Genomic DNA, 22,265 nt, shown 5'->3' with positions numbered 1-22,265 from the left:
TTGGTTATCGTTACGTGATATAATACTTCTATTTCAAAGTTCTCAGCCCAACCAATATAAAATCTGAATAAGATTCTACTCTTGGTGAGACAGCTTCTTCGTTATCAACAGTAAAATATTGGGTAGCAGAATAACAGACCTGCGCTGACCAGAAAATCCACAAAGCGGCACCGGATGATCGTCGACGGAGAGTGCGCGAGATAGCAGCCATAGCGGGCATTTCAAAAATTGCGATACATCGCATAACAACCAAAAATTTGGATATGAGAAAGCTATACGCAAGTTGGGTGCCAGGTTTGCTCACAATGGAACAAAAACAGCGTTTCCATCGAGTATTTGCGAATGTTTCATAGAAATAAAGCCGATTCTTCACGCCGTTTCATGACCATGGATGAAACGTGGGTCAATTACTTAATAGCCGAAATAAAAGAACAATCAAAACAACTTTTCGAAAAAGGAAAAACTATCAACGGCAAGTATTACGCGAACTTATTGCAACTTTAGAGCGAAGAAATTAAGCAAAAACGGCCGCATTTGGCTAAGAAGAAAGTGTTGTTTCATCAAGATAATGTACCAGCTCACACATTCGTTATTGCAATCGCCAAATTTAATGAATTAAAGTTTTAATTGCACCCTATTCGCCAGATATAGCTCCCTCGGATCATTTTTTGTTTCCAGACTTTAAACACTGGATCGGTGGTTTAAGATTTTCCAACAATTAAGAGGTGATGTCGACAGTTAATGGCTATTTTGAGGAACTTGGCGATTCTCATTATAAAAAGGGTATCGAACTTATTGAACATCGCCGGGAAAAGTATAAGGAGCTAAAAGGAGATTACGTATATTTTTTTCCATGGAACCATCCTCATATATTGACAACTCGAGAGCATAGCGAAAATTTTAAAATCTTGTACGGATCCGTGTAAAGTGATTTTTGATTGAGATTCGCTGATCTCTTTGTATCTAGAATTTGGATGAAGCACCATTCCGAAAGAAGCCTTCCAGAAATACTTCTAGTCATGGATTCGACGTTATGCATTCCTATTCCATTATGAAACTGAATTGCATTTTAAACACAATTGATACTATAATTTCTCACAATATAATGTTGTATATTATTTGAAGTTATTGAGAATTACTTATTTACGTGTATTAATCCCATACTAATATTTCTAACAAAGTAGCTAATTATTTGATAGAAATAAGAAAGCTACAGAAGCAATTTTACTTCGCTCTGAAGTTTATTAAACTATTGCACAAACTGACAAGTTAATAGGCACATACGCATCCTTTTCAGAAAGTGAATGTATGAGCAAATATCATCAGTAACAGAATATTAAATCCACGTTTTTTAGGAAAACTGCATAATCGCTATTTAAACTTAAGGTTCAATAATTAGTATCTACTTAGGTGTTATGTTTCCCAATTAAATAGAGATCCTCAGATCCCCAGTGATTATCGAAAAGTTAGATAGTGTAAACAGTGTGTTCAACAAGAATATTACCCAACGGTTTCGGAAATTCTTACGCGACATATCGTTGCATTTGTAACAAAGTTGGATAGGATTGTAGCTGAGGTTGAACCTTAAATTACTTTATTCCGTACTTTTCCACAACTGTGTATATTTCACTGTACTGTCGTATGAAATGATTATAGATGAGATCTTAGATTGCTACCACTTTATCATCTAGATTAGAATTATTTATTTATTATTTCGTGTATTCACCTTATTTTTCCTCGTACCTACGTCTTTGGTTAGCACATGCGATTGCTTTTATTTCATTTAGAGAATTTTCGAGAGGCGATGGAATGCATGGTAATATGAAGTATAGACAGATGCAATACGGAGCAGATCGCATATGCACGTGTCGGAGCATCTTCCGCCTACTATTTTTCTAATACGGGGTTCATATTTTGAAAACTAACTACCTGCCCGATGGTAGACTATAAAATCGTTAATGATATGGACTATAACAACTATTGAAAATGTTTCATTCTCCCAAAAAAATTATGATACACAACGTGACTATAAGAATATGAATAAAGCAAACAAACATATCAAAAAAACGCGCAATTATATAATAGAAGGTTAATATTGACATTTACCTTATAATATCAATTAAAAATTAAGCATTACAGTTATTATTTCGTCTTTTAAGACTAGAATATTTTTATTATTAATTGTGTAAAGCTTTCGCGTCCGTCGTTCACTGCTTCAACGCGTTTTGGGTTATTGAGGTACGTTTACATCTGACATTTATTGCATGATATTTGTGTCAGGGAGTGATTTTTGTTAATGTAAACAGTAAAGAATTTATGTCTGAGATATATGTATCGGTGTCGAGTAATATGTGTCTATATATTTATATGTTTAATGTAAATACTACAACTTCTGCAAATTCCGACTCGCCTGAAATAAATTGAGGCGTTTCTTACGAAAACCCCATAGTCCAGTTTTGACTTTTTTGGGAAAGTGGAAAAAATTTTTTGTCGCCCAACGTTTTGGTTAATTTTGGTTTTTTCTTATATATATTTTATTTTATAATTAACAAATGTCGGCCAAAAAGAAATTAATCAAAATTTTGATAATATTTCAAATAACAATATAGTTTTTCTTTTTTTTTATGGACAATGGTTGTTTTTACGGGAATTTCTATGGAATTGAGAATTTCAATATACAAAAGGATAAAAGAAATGTTTAGATTTAAACATTGTTAAGTTGTAATAACTACAAAGCTATTGTCTTCGTTGTCTATTCCAACTTCAGGTCCAGTACTAGTACTGGTGCTGGGCTGAGCAAGGTTTGATTGCAGATTGAGATAATAGTGGACATTCTCGGGAACTTTCAGGCATTTAGCAAGCTTTCGTAGAGGTTTTTTTCTCAGGCACCTGTGCAAGATTGCTTAGTTTGTATATAGTCTACTTCAGCAGTTATCTAAATCAATCTTACTGATTTTATTTTCCTAGGCGGCTTTGGATTTGGGATAAAAAATGGCTTTAGAGCTTCAGCCATATTAAAAAAATCTCTTTGCTCTGCTTTCACAATCTTAAAAGGAGAAGGCTTCTCTCTTATTGCTGATATTAATCTATCCCACTCAGACTGTACTTCTTAAGTGTTCTTCCTTTTTTTGCCCCAATTAAACTAAAATATTAATCGTTGGGCAGTCGGGAATGTCCTCAAATAGAAAAATAATATTTAATGGTTTTGAAAACTTTAAAAATGTGAACCAAGGCGGAAAGGGATCTATCCATCAGATAATTTTTGTTTTGCTCCGGGCATCCATCACTAAACAACACTAAGTCTTTGTTGACTATATTTGCCCTGTTAAAATCATGCAACAACAAAGAAGTAACGTAATTCTGGCCTTTCTTGCCAACAGTGTCATTGTACACGAACATAGTTGCATCATTATTTGCCAAATCATGCATTCCAAAATCATAGTATCAGAGCTGACTAGCAAAAAAAAACATCACTAATTTGAATGTGGGCAAATTTTGCATATAATCAAATGATAAGCACATAATAAGGCCTTGCTTTCCTTCAAGTTTACATTGCATTTTTATCTCATAGAATCTACATAGATGAAGATTTTTCTCTGTATCGATGCTAATACGTTCTTCTAAGTTCTTTAAACGCGAACACCTAAAACAAAAGATCTACTCAATAATAACATGAATACTTGGAAATATAATCAATTTTTGACATATTTCAGCTCCAGTATCTCTACCCGGAACTTGTTTCTCACATGATTTACATGTGCCACACCACGTACTTTATTTTCCTTCATAACTGTTTCTTTCTTTACACATTTTTTCTTCTTTTTCTGCTAATTTGTAACATTTTCATCACAAATATCGGTCAAACAAGTGACCCCTGATTTATAAGTATCAATTTAAACCGCGAAATCCGAATTTTAGGACTATGGTCGTTTTTGTAAGAAACGCCTCAATTGCATTAGTTGACAAGTCGTCTACTATTGAAGAAGTGTAGAAAAGAATGGTTTAAAAATGAAATCGATGAATTAATTAATGTGTACCACAATAAACGTGAAATGTAGGATGTTAAAAGAAAGTGTTATAAAGAAACGAGAGGCACTAAATGAGATTGCGAGAAAATTTGCAACCATGAATTAATAAGCAGAACAATTCATAATTTACGAAATCAGTGAACTTAAAGGAACTAGTGAGAAATAATCAAGGCAGAGTACAGATGAACTTTATACTTCAAAATAGCTTCATTTTAAATAATTTTTGTTTGTACCAAGCGGTCTAATGTGTAGGATATAGAGCAACAATGAGTAAAAATAATATTTACTTTATTGGGTTATTTTTACAATAGTTTATACTGACATGGCACTTCTCCTTGAGGGCTAACAAAATAATTTCGACACTATTCTCTAACTTCTCTTGCTTTATTTGAACAGTTATTACCGCCTTGTTGCGTCAACGGTAACATGCTTTGAGGCCGATCTTTATTTCTCCAGTTTCCTGGTATTACTTCCCCCTCGTGTAGATTTTCTCGATCAAATGTACTTTCAGAAGCATATCAACTTGCAGAATATTTTTGTGTTAACAAATAATTGTGCGATCAACAGGCAGCCAGAGCTACCGAAGCTACCTGTTCTGGAGCAAGAAGAGTTGGTTTTCTGAATATTCTGAATAACATAACACCAAAAGCATTTTCTACAATTCGTTTTGTTCTGGAAAGTCTTTAGTTATAAATTCTCATTCAACCTTGACTGTTAAATGGATATGGTTTCATTATATTAGATTGCCAAGTAAACGCGTCACCTGCTACGAAAACTGCGGTATACGTAATGATCGTCCTGGAAGTGGCGATTTTTCCAATTTCCATGCTCATGAAATCTGAAATTTCGGTCACTTCAAAAGCTACTCCATGGAAAATTCTTCCATTACATCCAGCTTTAGTAATTAGAGTTTATAGTCTGCATCAACAACTGCCATTAAAACAGTGCTATGTTGTCCATTGTAATTAAAGCGATAACTTCCACTGTCAAAGTTTATTGTTTCCAGAATCTAAATGTTATAGTAAAGATGTGGCACTGGATATTAAGCCTATTATGCAAAAAACTCCGCGAAGTTCTGGAAAGGGAAAGAGAAATGATAATCTTCAAAAAAATTATGAAGTAATACAAAAAGTTATAAACGTTTTAAATGTAACAGAAGATCAGTACGATGTTTTTGGGAAATATATAGAAACTTAAAGAAGAAACCTTCCTTCCGAATATTTACGTTTACGAAAATTTCAACAGGCCTTATTAGAGATAAACGAGGAAGAAGAGCGGCTCAACACTGTTAATAGTGCGTAAAGTTTATGAGTTTATGTTTTGGACATACAGATACATCTGACCATTCAATACAGGTCAGTCAACAGCCTCTGCTACGAAGTGTAGCACATTACTTGTACACAGAAACTGGGAGTAGGAATATGCAATAATATCTATTACTATAAACTATGATAAAAACTTACTTTTGTATAATCGTCTTACAGTACCTACTATATTCAGTAGGTACTGCCCTACATACTTCAGGAATAATTTAACTTATTGTGCACTGGTATTCTGAAGTAATAACTCGGACTGGCATAAGAATCCTCTGCAAAAAAGATTAATAAACTATCAAATTTTTAAATCAAACAATGTGAAGAAAACAATGTAACAATGTAAACAAAAGTTATAATAATACTGCTTAAACCTACTTACCAGTTGCCAAAAATCTTAATCTCTCGAATATTTATAGCTTTTCTGAATATGGTATCTTGTTTTGATACAAAAGGTTCTTTTTAAGTGGTTGAGTTTTCAAAATCAGGTAATTTTATACGAACAGAATTTGAAAATTGTGATGGATATTCAACACTGAGTTCACGCAGTAACTGGCTACAAAGATGGTCCCAGAAATACCTGGCCTGATCTAGAGATAGCGGTAATTGCTTGAAAAATACCACTGTACTAGAAAGTACATAATCTGTACGTGCGTTTTAACCCACTTTCCCGCACGCATTTTAGTTTTGAAAGTGTCACTTTCCCGCACTAGTGGGTCGTTGTATATACGGTCGTAGAAAAAATAATGTTCCTAACTAATGCGTAAAGTGTCTTTCCGCACTTGACCGCTTGCCCTTGCCTCCACGTCGTTCGGGACAACGGCAGTCGCGTGCGGGAAAGTATCACTTTCCGCACTTAGGAAAATAACTATTTTCTACAACCTATCTTTAATGTACCTTGTATTTCAGCGGTTTGTAGTGCTTAAAGCGGTTGTTTATAATTCGAGTGAAAAAAATAATAAAGCGTTAGAAAGTGCCATAACGCTTTTCATAAAATAACATAGATAAGTGCAATTCGTCCACAAGCTTATTGGAGAAAAAAGATCAAGTCACCTTTAATTATGACATATCAGCACATAAACTAATTTGACTTTAATCAGTAATTCGATTTGTCTTAATTTAGTAGGGCTTTTAATTATTATTATTATTATTATTGTTAAGATGGAAAGTGAAGTTTCCGAGTTTAAAATATGTACTTCTGAAGAAATCTTAGTTATAAATAATACAGATTTAAGTAAATATGTCAAATTAATAACGTTTCTGAAATGAATATCGATTGAGTACAACCTTAAAAAAGCTAATACATTCTCAAGAGAGGAAATAATTTTATTAAATTTTATTAAATGCTCTAGAGAACAAATATTTAATGTTTAAGGTGAAAGTTTTAGATATTTAATTAATTTTTTGTTACTTTATTTATTATTTCGTAGGTATATTGATACTGGGAATAGCTAGAGGTTGTCGAAAAAAGTTGTAGAAAATGAAAATTGATGACATTGAAAAAAATGGGTATCTACTCATCACGATTCTAGATTCAAAAACGTATACAAGTTGGAATTTTACAGTTTTTGGAGAAAACAGTTCAAACTTGAATTTAATACTTCTTCAAGTTGTTGATATAAATAAACACTTTTTCGAAAATTCCATCATCAATATTTTAATTTACCGGATCCTGAAGAATATACTGGTCATACATTTCGACGTACTTCGGTACCTAGCGATAGAATAAAATCTAGATCTATCCTCCGACCACACTCCAGTAATCACTACAATTAGTGGCACAATGATCGAAAGAGACAAACTAGAAAAACTATTCAACTGAGAATATTTTACACAACTAATTGAAGGAAATATTAACCTCAGTATTCCGCTATAAACAAGAGCAGATATAGAGCTAGCTGTAAATTATTTAAACAATTTAATAGAGGATTGCTCTAGAAAATCTACACCTGGAAATCAGCACAAAGACTACAATAAAACTGTTCAATTGCAATCAACAAATTGCTGAAAAAAAAAAATGAGAAAAACAAGATAACGACGTGACAAAACACGATACGAAACTGCCTCCGACGAACTAAAAAAATTAGTAGTGCCCTGAAAAACAAATCCAAAGAATACTTAGAAAACCTGTCCAGCACTGCTAAGTCCGACTGTTCGTTATGGAAAGTTACCAGAAACAAAATATCTTAAAGAACCAATTCCCACAATTCGAAAAGCAGACAAATCCTGGGCCCGGACAGATCAGGAAAAGCTGATGAATTCGCAAAACATTTAGATAAAGTCTTCCAACCATTTCCATCACACTTGATTCAAATAGAAACGATGAAAATGAAGCAAGGAACAGAAGTCTCATACCAGATGTCACTACTACCTAAATTCTTCACAGTAAAAGAAGTAAATACAATGATTAAAGCCAACCTTCATCCTAATAAAGCCCCAGGGTATGATCTCATCACAGGACTAGTCAAAGAACTTCTTAGGAAAGGTATAGTCTTGCTGTCCATTATCTTTAATGCAACCCTACGCCTAGGACCCTCCTCCCCCAGTGAAAAGTTTCCCAAATCACCTTTATCCCTAAACCTGGAAAATTTCCTAATAACGTTAACTCCTACAAACCTATCAGCCTTTTCCTTATCTCAGATAATTACTGGAAACATTATTACTAACGAGGATTATATCAGTAATCGACACTAGGAATCGTGCATTTGAGGACAACAGGTATTGTGTAGCAGCATTCCTAGATTTGAACCAGGCCTTCAATAAGGTTTCGCAGCAAGATTTACATTTTAATCTCAAGAAACAGTCCCCACACACAATATACCTCATATTAGAATCATATTTGCAAGTAAGGTACTTTATGGTGAAATATCAACGAGAAACAAGTAAACTTTTCCCAGTAAAATCGGGAGTGCCCTATTCTATACTTACTGATTACTGCTGATATCCCGACGAGTAGTGATATAACAACCACATCATTTGCTGACTACAAAGCAATATGGTCAAACCACATAAATCCTACCTAAATCTTAACAAAATAAACGACTGGACAAGAATCTGAGCAATCAAAATTCATGGAGCACCTATAGTAACGCTAAACGTATAAACCCTACCACAAACAGAGAGCGTGAAGTACCTCGGTATCCATCTAGACAAATGATTCACCGCTTATCCTTACTAAAAGGTAACAGGTAATGATTAAATTTACCACTAGGTATTGGTTATTAGGACATAAATCCAAATTATTGTTGCAAAATGAACTCCTGGTTTACAAAATCGTCTTCAAGCTAGTAGGACCTATGGGATCCAGTTATGAGGGATAGCAGCCAAATCTCCTCTCGAAATTATGAAGAGATTCTAAAGTATTACATACAATCGCTTTCGCACCGTAGTTTATACCAAACAATAAAATCTGTAAAGATCCTCAAGTGAATTCTTTCAAAGAAGAAAAAAGTGCTACTTGAACGGACTCAACAACAACCCGAATGAACTAGCAGTGAACCTACATGACAACAGTGAACAAATTCAGAGATTAAAAATAACAAAACCATTATACCACAATAGCCGATTTTGGACGACCTTCACCCAATTCATTCTGTATCGAAATTTTGAACAAGATGAATGTTTTAAGTATCTGTAAACAATTCAAATAGCACTCAAATAGCACCTTAGAATGTGTGACAACACATTCTAAGTACGTTCACCATAAAAAATGTCAAACAATGTCAGATTTGATGTAATCACATCAGTGTAGCCATATCTCAAAACTTACGTATCAACCCTCGTAACTTAGAGATACGCAAAAAATTAACGTTTTTTTATAATTCGCGCATATCGTTCGCTTTCAACACAGATGTCTCGATACACCCCTGCTTTGTTTACTCTTAACCATTTTATCAGTTTATTCATGTACCATGTCCAAACCATCTTAGCTACGATTGGTCTATTTCAATATCTAAAAGTTTGTTCCTAGATTTTTTCTTTATCTATTATATGTCATCCTGACCAATCTCGTTTTCCCTTCTATCTTCCTCTCTATGCTCTGTATTTCATTTCTTTATCTTTGCGTTGCGATCCCTGTTTCCAACCCGAAAGTGAGTATAGGAGTGACCAGTTTTTTTTAAATTTATGTTTTATCTATTGTGACATAAAGGTGGAAAAGTCACTTGGGTTGTTTTTGTAGATATCCAAATATTCAATTCATTTGAATTTTCATTAGAGTAGGAGCGAACTTTTGATCAGAATTAAGAAATTATGGCACCCACAATGCAGATAGTTTTTTCATATATAAACTTTCGTGCAAAATATTGTATGCCTATTTGGTGGTATGACGATCTCGAACGTTCAGCAACAAACAAAACAAAACAAATTTTAAAAGCAGAAAGCCACTCATTATACTATGTGCGCTAGTTTTTGGGTCGAGGATTGCGAAGAGGTAGCACAATAATAAAAGTTCAATAACTACTTAAACTTACTATATATACATTAATACCAAACAAAACAATATACACAAACTTATATATAAAACGAAAAACTAGTCGTGCGTGCGGAATCTCTAGGAGCGACATAGCTCCGCTGAGATGTGTTATTTGCTTCGCTGTACCAGGACAGAATAAGCTAATGAGGTTATAAAAGAAAGGAGACTTGGAATTCTCAAAAGAAGGTAACTTGGAATTACCTGGGTCAGGTATCGGTTAGTCAGGGGTAGAAGAATTATTGTTTTATTGAGGAAGATGCCAGGGCACTTGGCGTGGTCGCCATAATACTTCAATAAGATTCGAAATTATTTTTCCACATTTACCATCAATATGAGTATTAAAACTAATGTTTTAGTCATAGTTATATAAAATATTCACAAATGACATCAGAAACATAATTTTACTTGCTTCATAAATGCTCTGTAGATGTTTGACTTATGTTTGTAATTACGATACGATTTCTGAGTGAGTTTTATCCTATCTCTTCTTATAATGAACATGTCCTGTTATAAAAAATCTCTTAATCAATGCCAAGCAATATTTTTGTTCATTCCATCACTGAACACAGACGGTTTCGTAAAAATGAATCACAAACTTTTTCCTCTAATGTTAACATTATATTAAAAAACACATAAATCTAATAAAACAGTGTTTGACAGTTCATTTTAACAGATTAATATTGTCATGAATACAACTTTGTTTTCCTACAGCAATCTTTGTTAGAAATATTAGTATTAGTTTTGTGAAATGAATGTGAGAAAATTAAAAACTGTTGTTGACCGATGATTCTGAAGTTGGTTGTAAGGATCAAAATGGAGATTCTAAGTAACTTATTTCAATAAGTTTATGCCATATTTGCCACATAAAAGTCATTTTAGTGTAGACAAAAATGTAATGTAAAAACATTAGGTTGGAAATTATTCCTTAGCCAAGCTAGATTGCACTGGAAAATTGGAATCTCCTACACCCATCCCGGAACACAAAAAAGAGTGCACGTTACCGTTTCCAGAGCTTGAAAGAAACTAAGTATTTATGAACCTCATCTGGCAAGAATTAATTCCAACAGGAAAACTTCCTTTGGTGAGGAATTTCTACATTTAATTAGTATATAGTAGACTGTAAGAAACAGCTCCTTATTTTTCTTTAGTTAAACTATTGTTAAATATAACAAATATATCGTTCGGATCGCAGTTTATATAATACCCTGTATTACAAAGCTACATACATCCATAATTTTTTTTGGATAGATTCTTTAGCAATGTTACATTATTTATACAGTATGATAACGACTGCGTACTTGACAATACCAGTCCATACTTGAAATGAAGTAGATGCTCCGTGAACCTGACTTTAACAGATCTGCTAGTATGGCCAACATACTTATTAACAAAATTAGCTGTGATGATTATTGGGGAAATATGTTGGTCAAACTAGGAGATCAGTTAATGTACATTACAATGAGCACCTCACTAATTTAAAATACGGAGGTACGGAACAGTCTGATATTTTCGAGCATTCTATCAATCATAATCAAGTAAAATATTAAATATGTAAGATTAGTTTAAAGAGAAACCTATTCCTCGCAGTTCTCTTTGTAATTTATTAGATAGCAATAAATAGTGAAAATATTTGGCTAAAGTAGGTTTTTTCGATTAATCGTTTTACTCGGGAAGAAGTTCATTGATATAAAAATGTGGTATATACAGGTTACTTACAATATTTATTGAAATGAGCATTGTTGTCAAAAAATCAATTAATAATGACATACATACACAAAGTACGATTGGAAATAGTAACGAATGATTGGAGCATTTTTTTTGTCTAGAGCTTAAAAGTGGATTCTCAGTATTTAATAAACAAAGAATGTAAATAAGAATCTTTTGTTGCAAACATATTCCATTGTGCACAACAATTTTTTTTCACACGACATATGACCCCACCTCAGCCGAGAAATGCTACAAATCATACAAATAGGCCAGTCAATATATTTTGAGAGAAAATAAAATATGCACTTATGTATATAATCAAATATTCTCGTCAAGTTTGTAAGAAACCATTGAATTAGTAAAAATGTTCTCTGTGAAAAATCATTTGGTACATCAGATACATCAGTTTTGTCTATCCGTCTGTGTAGCACAGGAACTCTCGGTTTTTACATTTAATTCCTGTATAGCTATAGATGTGTCGAAACGAAATTTTGGGCATTATTAGAAAAAAATTAATCAAATTAACCAAAATTTCATCTCTCAACAACCACCGATTTTGAGAAGTTTTGAAAGCTACATACAAATTTATTAAATGAATGGAATTATTGATATTTTTCTTGTTTTATTTTTCGTGGAAACTGCATAAATTTAGATTTTTATTAATATTTACTGATTGTGATTTTCCCGTCGAGAGTGGCGGGGAAAATCACTTGGCTTTATGAGAGAGTAATGAGTAGGTAATGTTATGAATTGAACAATAAATACACTCGTGAGCAATAAAATCTACGCAAGTTGCACGCTCGCAGTTAAAAGTTTCTAGAAAAAAGTCTGTAGCTTCCATTCTTGTTTTGATTTTAGTATCTCACAGTCATTAGTCTTAGCTTTATATTGAGTGGTCTATGAGGTTATTCTGTTCTTTTTTTGGTGAGGAAAAAATAACAAACAAAAAGTAATCTTAAACAATGAAAAAAAGGTATAAGTAACAAAAAAGAAAATACAAGTTTAAATTCGTCAAAATTAAAATGCATTATTCAGTAACCGCCGTTTGATCCCATAAATGCTGGATAGGATTTAAGTCAGAGCTACGAGCTGGCCAATCCATAGCGGCAAATTCAATATCCCGTAAATACTGAGCATTGCATTAGGATGAAATTTTTACCTATGAAACTGGCGAACTGAACGTCAAAGTCCTCTAAAATTTCTTCTATGTTCGATTTGCCGCTAATTCCCCCGACAGTTCCAATAAAAGCAAACTAGGTTTTACCTTCTATTGGAAGGCCCGTCCAAACCATCCAGGAATTTGCTGCGAAAGCCACATTTTTTTTGCAACTCTGCACGAATCTAAAAGTGCATAGTTCAGTGGATAGTTAGTTGATAATTTCGTGGATAGTAAATAGTTTAGTGTATTAATAAATTGAGTGAGTAAGATATTTTCTGTAAACAAATTCGACCCACTGTTTTAAAAAACTATTTTAGTGAATAAGAACATTACACTAATTTTGGGTCATTCGACTGGAACCAATATTAAGGCGGGTTCCCACGGAGCAAAAATACGAATTCGTGCCACTCATTGTCATACCTCACGACTTAAATTCGCGAATTCTTTTCGTTGCGGCCAATCTTAAATCTCTTTCTTTGTAGTACAACAATCTCTCAGTAGTATACAATTCTATAAACTTAACTGTTTCACTATCTTGCAACTTCACGACTCCAGTACCTTATGGCTCAGATATCTGAAAAATCCACTAAACAATCACCTGTGTGGATTCGTCAGAACTTGTCTAGCAACTGTTGTATACACACCTGAAAATCAAACACGTTTGTTATGGAGCGTGAGCGGTCGTGGACTGTACACGCTCCAGACGGCTACTGAGTTAAACTCACTGCACAACGTTCAGTCGAGTCGTCTTCCACGAATGTGTGAGCCTTTCGCGCGTGCTGCGCCCCGTGGGAACGGGTCTTTAAATTGTAATCATTGACGCAGTAGAGATACAAATAGGTGACTCGCCGATTTGTGCAAATATACGACAAGAATTTGGTTATTATTCATCATTAAACAAACAGACTTATATTTTTCACAAATGATTCTGTATAATTTCGAATGACTGAATTGCCGATCGACTGGCTTATAACTACAATAAATAGTAAGAAGAAAGAGTGCGGTAACACCTCCACGCACCGTCTGACCGTCGTCTTCTTCGCTATTTCACCTCAAGCTAAAGAAGTATGAATCACCGCGGGTTGGTCCACCCGCTACTGGCGTCTGCGGGCCGATAAACAGTTTTGTACGATAGCCCCGCGCTCTCATCAAGAGTCCGTTGAAGTACGACGAGGATATCCGTTTACATAACGCGATGTTAAACATGTTCCTGCTACGGAATGCGAATACAAATTTAACATTAGAAATCGCTATTTTTAAAGACCACCAAAATTATTGCAGAAAATACAGGGTTACATTATCATTTCTTCACCTGGGTTTCTCAAAATTCTTGGACAGTTTTATTTTGAGTCCTCAACCCGCAACACCATTTAAAATTATATTACTATTTCTATGAATATGTTAGCAACACCCTGAAAATGGGGAATTTCAAAGTAAGTAAGTTGTGAAGATTTTTCTTAAAAAGAAACAAATGGAGTATAACGGTCATCAAATAATTGTTTATGAAACGTGGCCAGGTTAGCTTGATTACGACGATTGTTCGGGACGGCCAAAAACTGCAAGAGCCAGCGATAACAACGAAAAAGTTAACCAAATGGTAATGGCCGACAGTTGGATTAGGGTTAGAGGGATAAAAGATGCTATCGACATATCAAAAGAACGTATTCGTCATATATTGTCTAAAGAATTATACATGTGTATCTATCATCCATCGCTACACCCTTGAAACATAAACGCAGTCAAGACAATGGATTGTAAAGGGTGAAACCTGCTTCGAAAAATGCAAACACGGTTTCATCGACCGGAAAAGTGATGGCGACAGTTTTTTTTGATAGTCATGGAATTGTGTTGATCTTTAGGCATCATTACTGGATAAGGTAGAGGGAGAAATGGTAAAAATGCGACTGTATTTGAAGAAAAAGAAAGTGCTTTTCCATCAGAACAAAGCACCTTCTCATAGTTCGGTGATTATCATGGTTATAGTTCACGATTTGCACTTCGTATTGATTAACCATCCACTATATTCATCAGATCTGGCCCCTAGAGATTTATTCCTATTTGCTAATAGTGAAGTTTCACTTGAAGAAGAGAGATTTTCATCAGATAAGGACGTTATCGCATACGTTAACGCCTAATTCAAGAAGAAATACGGAAACTATAATTTGGAAGGGATAAAAAGTATCAAACACCGCTAGCCAAAGTCTATAGACTTGAAGGAAGACTATTTTGAAAAATGAGAAGGATTATGAATAAAAAACTGCTTATTTATTAGGATACGTACATTTATCGTTTATTTGCTTGGTCAAGCTTTTTCATTAAATATTTTTTATGCAGTTTTCACCATTAGTAAATGTTTACCTTTCCGTGCAACCCAACTCATAAACTGATATCATTTTATGAGACCAGTCACTCTCCAGCGCCCGGGTATTAAAATCGACGGACGAATAGTATTAAGTTTTTTAAATCTGTATGAAGAGCTATAACTATCTAATAAGAAGGTGAACGATAGTTCTTTTTGTACGAAACAATTTGGATTATTCTCCAAGAGAAAAAAACCACGATACAACATCCAGGCAATCAAAATGCGTAAACGAGAATTGTCTGAAAAGTTGTCGACTTAACAAACGAACAAGAAATTGTCTCTTTTTAAGTCTATACACTGAGTCCAGTGATGCTCTATCATTTTTAAACCTTCCAGTAAAGGCAATTACGTATGCAATAACATCCTCGTGTGATAAAAATCTCCGCCCTGCAAGTAAACATTGAGGTTAGGAAACTGGAAGAACACGCTAGTGAAGTCTGGTGAATATGGTGAGTGGTCATCCAATTTGAAGGGCACTTCGTAAATTTTAGCCATTGCTAGCACTGAATTATGGGAAGATGCTTTTTGCCATTACTGCCTCTACCTTATCAAGTAATGATGCGAAAAGCTCTCTTATTATAGTTTATAGAGAAAGGTGATGAATACAATCTTAAAGAACGGTCGTCATGACTTTTCCAACTGATCAAAAGTCTTTGCTTTTTTCGGAGCAGATTTGCCCTCTCCAATCCACTGTCTCGACTATAGAGTCAAGAAAATGTAACATCGAAATGATGTATACATTGTAAATTTTTTTTGTAAAATTACCATTGTTCTACTAACATATGATACCTTAAATTACTAATCAGTGTGAATAAATTAAAATTACAAGGTGTTCCGGACTGGATGCAAAAATTTCGGGAGTGGGTAGATGACGTGAAAATAATGCTTTGATATTAAGAGAATTTTTCTCATACGATCCATCGTTTTTGAGTTATAGTTGCGAAATCAGAACTTATATTTAAGTGTACTTTCTAAATTATACATTCGAACATGAATTTTCAATGGATGATTATATATGTCCATGTCGTGGATTTCACGGAATAACTGCTTCTACACTACTATCTGAAAGACAGCGGCAGCTCATGCCCAATGGTTAACAATTCGATGGTAATATGATCTTCGATATTATGTAGTATAGATGTTTATTCATTCATACTCCAAGGAATGTTTGATTGTGTGTTTATACCTCCTGTAAGTATTTTCAATGAATAATTATAATTTATGATAATTTTCTCCAGAATTTACAACGATCTAAAAATCTACTTATCTCGTAAACCATAAATTTTATCGAGTTAAACAAAGAATACGCTTTTCTTGAAAAATCGATTGAGAAATTTATTTTTTATATCTATATATTGTACAGGTTGTCTCTGCAAAAGTAACGGATTGCTCTGATTTCGCAACTTTAAAGGCCTATAACTCAAAAAAGAGGCGTCAGATGAGTAATGTTTCATGTCCCGGGACACCCTTTATAATTTAATTTGAGTAATTTTCTTGGACACTTGAGAAAATTTAGTAAGATGAAAGAATTTTACTATCTTTGAGTATAAATCTTAGTTGGAAAGTAATTATACGGAACTGTTTATTATTTTTTAATAAGACTATTTGAAAATTCACAAAAATTTTTAGTACACTTATAATAGAAATATTTGTCGATCGTTGTTTGACTTTATGCTTAAGTCTAGATCAATAAATTCTTAAAATCCGCTTGTTTCAATTTATGCAATTGAATTTGTCATTTAAAAACACATTTATAAGTTTATGGATTATGGAATCCTACCCATGGAGACTAGATAGGGAAAAACGCTTACAATGTGTTGTAAGCGTCCGAGAATTGAAGAATTGTTTTCATTGAGAAGAATCAATACAGGATACCGCGTGTTTATAGCCTTGGCATAACTTGTTTACCATCATTTTATTTTTATTATTCGTATAGATAGGATCACGGGGGGCTAGATAGGAAAGAGGACGATTACTATAGGGTTATTCCCTTAAGAGAGGATAAATCATTTTCGTAAATATGCCGCCAGGGCGACACTGCGTTCGCTAATGTCCGGCAAATAGCGGACATTTATATATTTATTTATAAAAGAAAAAATATTAAAATCAATTTTTGATAATAATAATTATCGTTGCTTCTATTAAAACATCACTCAATAAGTTGTGTCACTAACTAAGAGAATCCCTAATGCCAAAAATCGATTTTATTCATCAATGTAATCTCCTTCAAGAGTAATACAATCATTAGAACGCTTCTCTAACTTATCAATGCCGTGCTTTTGCCTCAAATTAGGCTTCAAATTCAGCGTTTGCTTCTGCGTTTGAGCAGAATTTCTTACCGGCGAGCAGTAGTCACTGGGGAACCAGATCTGGACTGTACGGTGGATGAGGGAGAAATTCGAAGTGTTATTAGTTCAATTCAACTATCGGTGTGGATAGGTGTATTGTCTTGGTGAAACAGTGGTTTTTTCTTCGACATATGAGGCCGTTTTTCCTTGATTTTGCATTCAAACGTCCAACAACTCTATGTAGTATTCGCTATTGATTGTCTCCCCCTCTTAGAAATAGTAGTTGAACAATAATCCATGCGCATCCCAAAATACTGAAGCCATAATTTTCCCAAGTGACTGTTGTGCCTTTCGACGCTCGTGACGTGATTCACCGTCTGCAGTCTACTCAGATGATAATCGTTTTTATTCCAGAGTGAAGTGATGGATCCATGGTTCATCCATTGTCGCATATTGACGGAAAAAATCTTATTTATTACGTTAAACATGGCCAAACACTGCTCTAAATCATCAACACGTTGTTGTTTTTGATAGACTGTGAGTAAACGCAGCATCCACTTTGAAAAAATGTTCATGCATAATTGTAAACACACTGCCTTCTTAGGCATCAGCTATCTCACGCAGTTTCAATGTACGATTATATATTACCAATTTGTGGACTTTTTGATGTTTTCTGGAGTAACCACCTCAATTGGACTAGAACGTTCACTATCATCGGTGTCTGTACGACCACGTTTAAATCCAACAAACCCATAACAAATAGTTTTTTTTTTGATGAAGCAGCCATTGCAGAGCTGGTACAATATTTCTTTTTCTCAATATTTTTTTAAATAATAAAAATAGCTTCCTTTAAATGGCTCCCACCTTTCCTGACTAATCGAAATGTCAGGAAATTTTACACATAGTCTTTTGAAAGTTGTTACTTCATAAATGTCATATGGATTTGGTTATGGCAGTGCCATCTGTGTATTAGTCACACGACTTATTGAGTGATGTATTATAATTTAAGAAAAAGTAAAATTTTAAATTAACTGAAAAACATATCAAATGTGGTACAATAGAATACTCTAATAAATGAATTCTCATTGTTTTTTAATGTATAATGAACAAAAAATAAATATTAATAGTATAATAATAAATATAATCTTTTATCTTATCGTATCCGGCCATATTTAAGCAAAAGTGGAATATTAAGAAGAAAAATAATCAAATGAATTTTGTAAAATAATTTATTAGCTTCCTAATTATAATTTTAATACACTGAAAACAATAGAAGTTATTATTTTAATACATAAATAGTAAATAAATATAAAAATGTGGTTTGCAACACTTTGTCACTTTTTAAAAATAGTTTTATTTTCAAAAAAACATACTTATAACAAACTAACTTCGAATTTAAATAGCAATTAAATAAATTTTATTATAACAACCGTTATAAGAAAGATCTCATAATAAAAAGTCATAAAACATGTTTTCAGTGAATATTACGTTTGCTGATTAAGCATGTAGGTCTTCTGGCTCTTTAGGGTTACATTTCTTCTCCCATCTTTGGTTCTAACTTCGCCCACAAAGTTTTCGAAATGTCTTGGAATGTTGCTTCTAACACTTGGACCTGGGCTGGTTACAGTTTTGGCCCAAAAAGAATTTTGAAAATCTTCTCTTCTTCTTTAATAAAAATACTGATAAAATTACTAAAACCGACATTATAAGTTCCATCACGTAACGTGTAATTTTCTACTTCTTTTAAAAAATTCCAGAAATTGGATATATTGTAAAAACTTTTGTCAATGTCAATCAACTTATCAGTTGTAATGTTGGTCAGTTAATGAAATACATTTAATTTTCAGAAATTTCTTACCTAGACAAAGTTTTGATTAGTTTTAACGTTGAACTTTATATTCATTAAAACTTTGTCTGTATAACAAAAGACAATTTTCTTAGAATCATGCCAATCGGTTGTCCAGCTCCAATTTTCAGGTAAAGGTTTGAATTTGAATTTTTGTAGTACATTTAAAATTTCAATTTCTCTTACCAGTTACTTTCTCTCGTGATTTGTTTCTTCAAAGTTGATAATTCGATTAAAATCTTCAAAATTTTCATGGTTGCTATTACAATCTTCACCAATTAGCAATCCTTCATGTCGTTGCAAACAATTTTCATTTATATGAACGATATTCCTAGGTTCACTCGCACATTGTCCAGTACACCGAATAATAGAAATATCAACCTCTTTAGTACCCCAACTCTCACAAGTATTTAAAGAATAGCACCTGCTTTCAGTGCATACCAACAAACAAATTAGGTAACCTGTGGTACAGTAAATAATGATCTCGTACCCAATTTTCTATGGTTTTGATCAATCCTCCGTTAACGTAATAACTGTCGAAAAACCTATAGCAATCGTCCTCTTTCCTATCTAGCCGTCTATGACCCTACCTATAAGGATCATAAAAATAAAATTATGGTGAAAAAGTTATGGCAAAGATGTAAACACGCGGTAGCCTCTATGTTTCAAGAAAATATTCAAAGGCGTAAAATGGCATGAGGAGTTTAAGACACCAAACGCGTTTATGTCGCTATAAATGCATTATGTGTGGCCACCTTTCTTATGTGACGCAGAGAAAGTTGCGAACACTCATAAGTATAAGATAAAATTTTATTTTTAGCTATGAATTATTTAAAACGGTATTTTGTAATCTATTATTAACAATCTCGGTAGAGGGGAATAATGTAACTTCACCCCAATTGATTTTCGAACGTTTAATATTGCATGAGACTTTCTTTCCATAATATAATTATCACTTGATGCGGTGATATAAAATATACTGAAATAAAACTTTTTATCGATTACGATTTTCATTAAAACTAGAAAGAAATGAGTGGAAAAACAAATTACATAGTAGACATTTGAAAAATAGCATGTAAAATACTCACCTCTACGCAGTCTGTACAATCACCAGTCATGATACCAATTTTCTGGAAATGAACAATTCTTATTAGATGATATAAGGTAGAAGACGAAAAAGCGATAAACTAAATAAAGTAAAACTGATCGAGGTCACTAAATAATATGATAGGTGATCGTAAAGAGAGCGGGCCAAGGCAATCCTGATGAGGAGCATGTAAAGATCTTATGAGGCAATCCTGATAAGAATATTATGAGGCACTTCTGATCAGGACCATAAAAGGTAATCCTAATAAGGATCATATGAGGTAAACCTTATCAGACCTCATTAGTGATCTGCGTTAAATCCTCACCAGGTTCTTGCCGGATTATCCTGAACTTAACTTTACCTGGATGTGGAATTACCTGATAAGGTCCTTATCGGGTCCTCACAAAGATTCCAGTTAGGTTTCAAATGATTATTCTGTTTGTAATCCAGCAGTAGTCCGGGTTAATGATAAGTAAATGTAAAACCAAGACCAGGTTAGTCTAGGTCAGTAGAACTGATCAGTAAAGCTGATTGAGGTCACTAAATAAGTTTTCATAATAAATTTTTTTTCAAATTTCCTTGAAACAACAAAAATACCTTATCAGGGCACATCAAGGTAACCCTTTTTGAAAAAAATTCATTTTCCTTGATCATGTCAATAAATAAACATCTCAGGACCACCTTATTGAGAAGAAACATATTCCTTATCAGGTTATCTTGACAAGGTCCACACGAGGATCACAGTAGGTTGACCCTATTGAAAATAGATTAATTTTTCTTCAGATTTTCTTGGTCATGTCTATGCAAGTAATATCTAAGGATTACCTCACTAGGATGCAGACTATTTATTATTAGGTTATCCTGACGAAGTCCAAAGTAGGGTCATATCAGGATAACCCTATATAAAATAAATTATTTTTTTTATCAGGTTATCCTGATCATATCCACACAAAGAATCCCTCAGTGTCACCTTACTGGGAAAAAAGACATTTTTTATGAGGTTTGCCTGATCATGTTCATATAAGAAATCTCTCTGGACCTTATTGAAAAAAAAAGTTTATCCTGCCGAGGTCCACACTAGAATCATATTAGGTTGATCCTATTGAGAATTAATTATTTTTCACAAGGTCTTCCTTGTCCATACAAGGAATCTTTCAGGTTTACCTTACTAGAAAAATAATATTTTGCACTAAAAATAGATAAGTTATGTTTTGTCGAATATTTCTTTTATCAAATCATTTTAAACCATATAATTGCAACCTCAGATGAATTTCAATGCAACAGAAATTGCTTATTCATTTGGCTGTTGGATTGTATATCAAACTGAAGTGTAAACTACTTTAAGAGCTGCAGTTAGTCAATAATATAAAGTTTATATAAATATAAAAATTGAAATAAACAGAAAAAATAATTCAAGTGTAGTGATTGGGAAAGGGTTTGTCGAATTATGCATTAACAAAATTACTGTTTTATGATTATGGAAATTATTTATAGTTTAAATAATTTTGGAAGAAAATACAATGTTTATGATTTGATTTTTTTTTGTTTATCTAAAAATGTTATCATATTTATGTTGATTGCTTTTATTAAACATTTCTTGTAATTTGAATAATAAACAAAATTTATGGTAGATATATGGGTGATTCCGTTCTAACTGTGATATTCAATGTCCTGTATTGTTTTTTTGTACTAATTAATAATCAATTAATAAAAATTTTGTGTTAATTGAATAATTCTTAAGATATTTAAACATTATTTTTATACAATATAACTTGCCACTTAAAGAAAACTTATACTACATCACTTGAATGTCAGTACCGTGTCATGTCCATTCCTAGAATTTACCGATAAATTATTAATTTTTTTTGTCGTAACAAATGATTTAAACTAATTACCTTATAAATTCTAATGTTTATGATCAAACTGAGGAAAATTGATGCACTTGTCGTTTAATATCTTAAGTTACCATGTCAGTACCGTGGATAAATGAGTCAGTACCGT

At 33.2% G+C, this 22,265-nt stretch overlaps 1 protein-coding gene across 3 annotated transcripts in view; it reads right to left on the bottom strand.

Moving 5' to 3' along the window:
• Window positions 1-22,265, bottom strand: part of LOC130903447 (uncharacterized) — a 480,490-nt gene that overhangs the window by 423,607 nt on the left and 34,618 nt on the right. For all 3 annotated transcript variants that reach the window (XM_057815547.1, XM_057815548.1, XM_057815549.1), the window contains exon 2: window positions 20,266-20,307. The gene's annotated coding sequence lies outside the window, so the exon portion shown is untranslated. The remainder of the gene's footprint in view (window positions 1-20,265; window positions 20,308-22,265) is intronic.

Source organism: Diorhabda carinulata, chromosome 2, assembly GCF_026250575.1.
Source record: "Diorhabda carinulata isolate Delta chromosome 2, icDioCari1.1, whole genome shotgun sequence".
Classification (NCBI taxonomy): domain Eukaryota; kingdom Metazoa; phylum Arthropoda; class Insecta; order Coleoptera; family Chrysomelidae; genus Diorhabda; species Diorhabda carinulata.
Note: the sequence above shows the minus strand (reverse complement) of the source record. Positions and strands in the feature narration are given on the sequence as shown.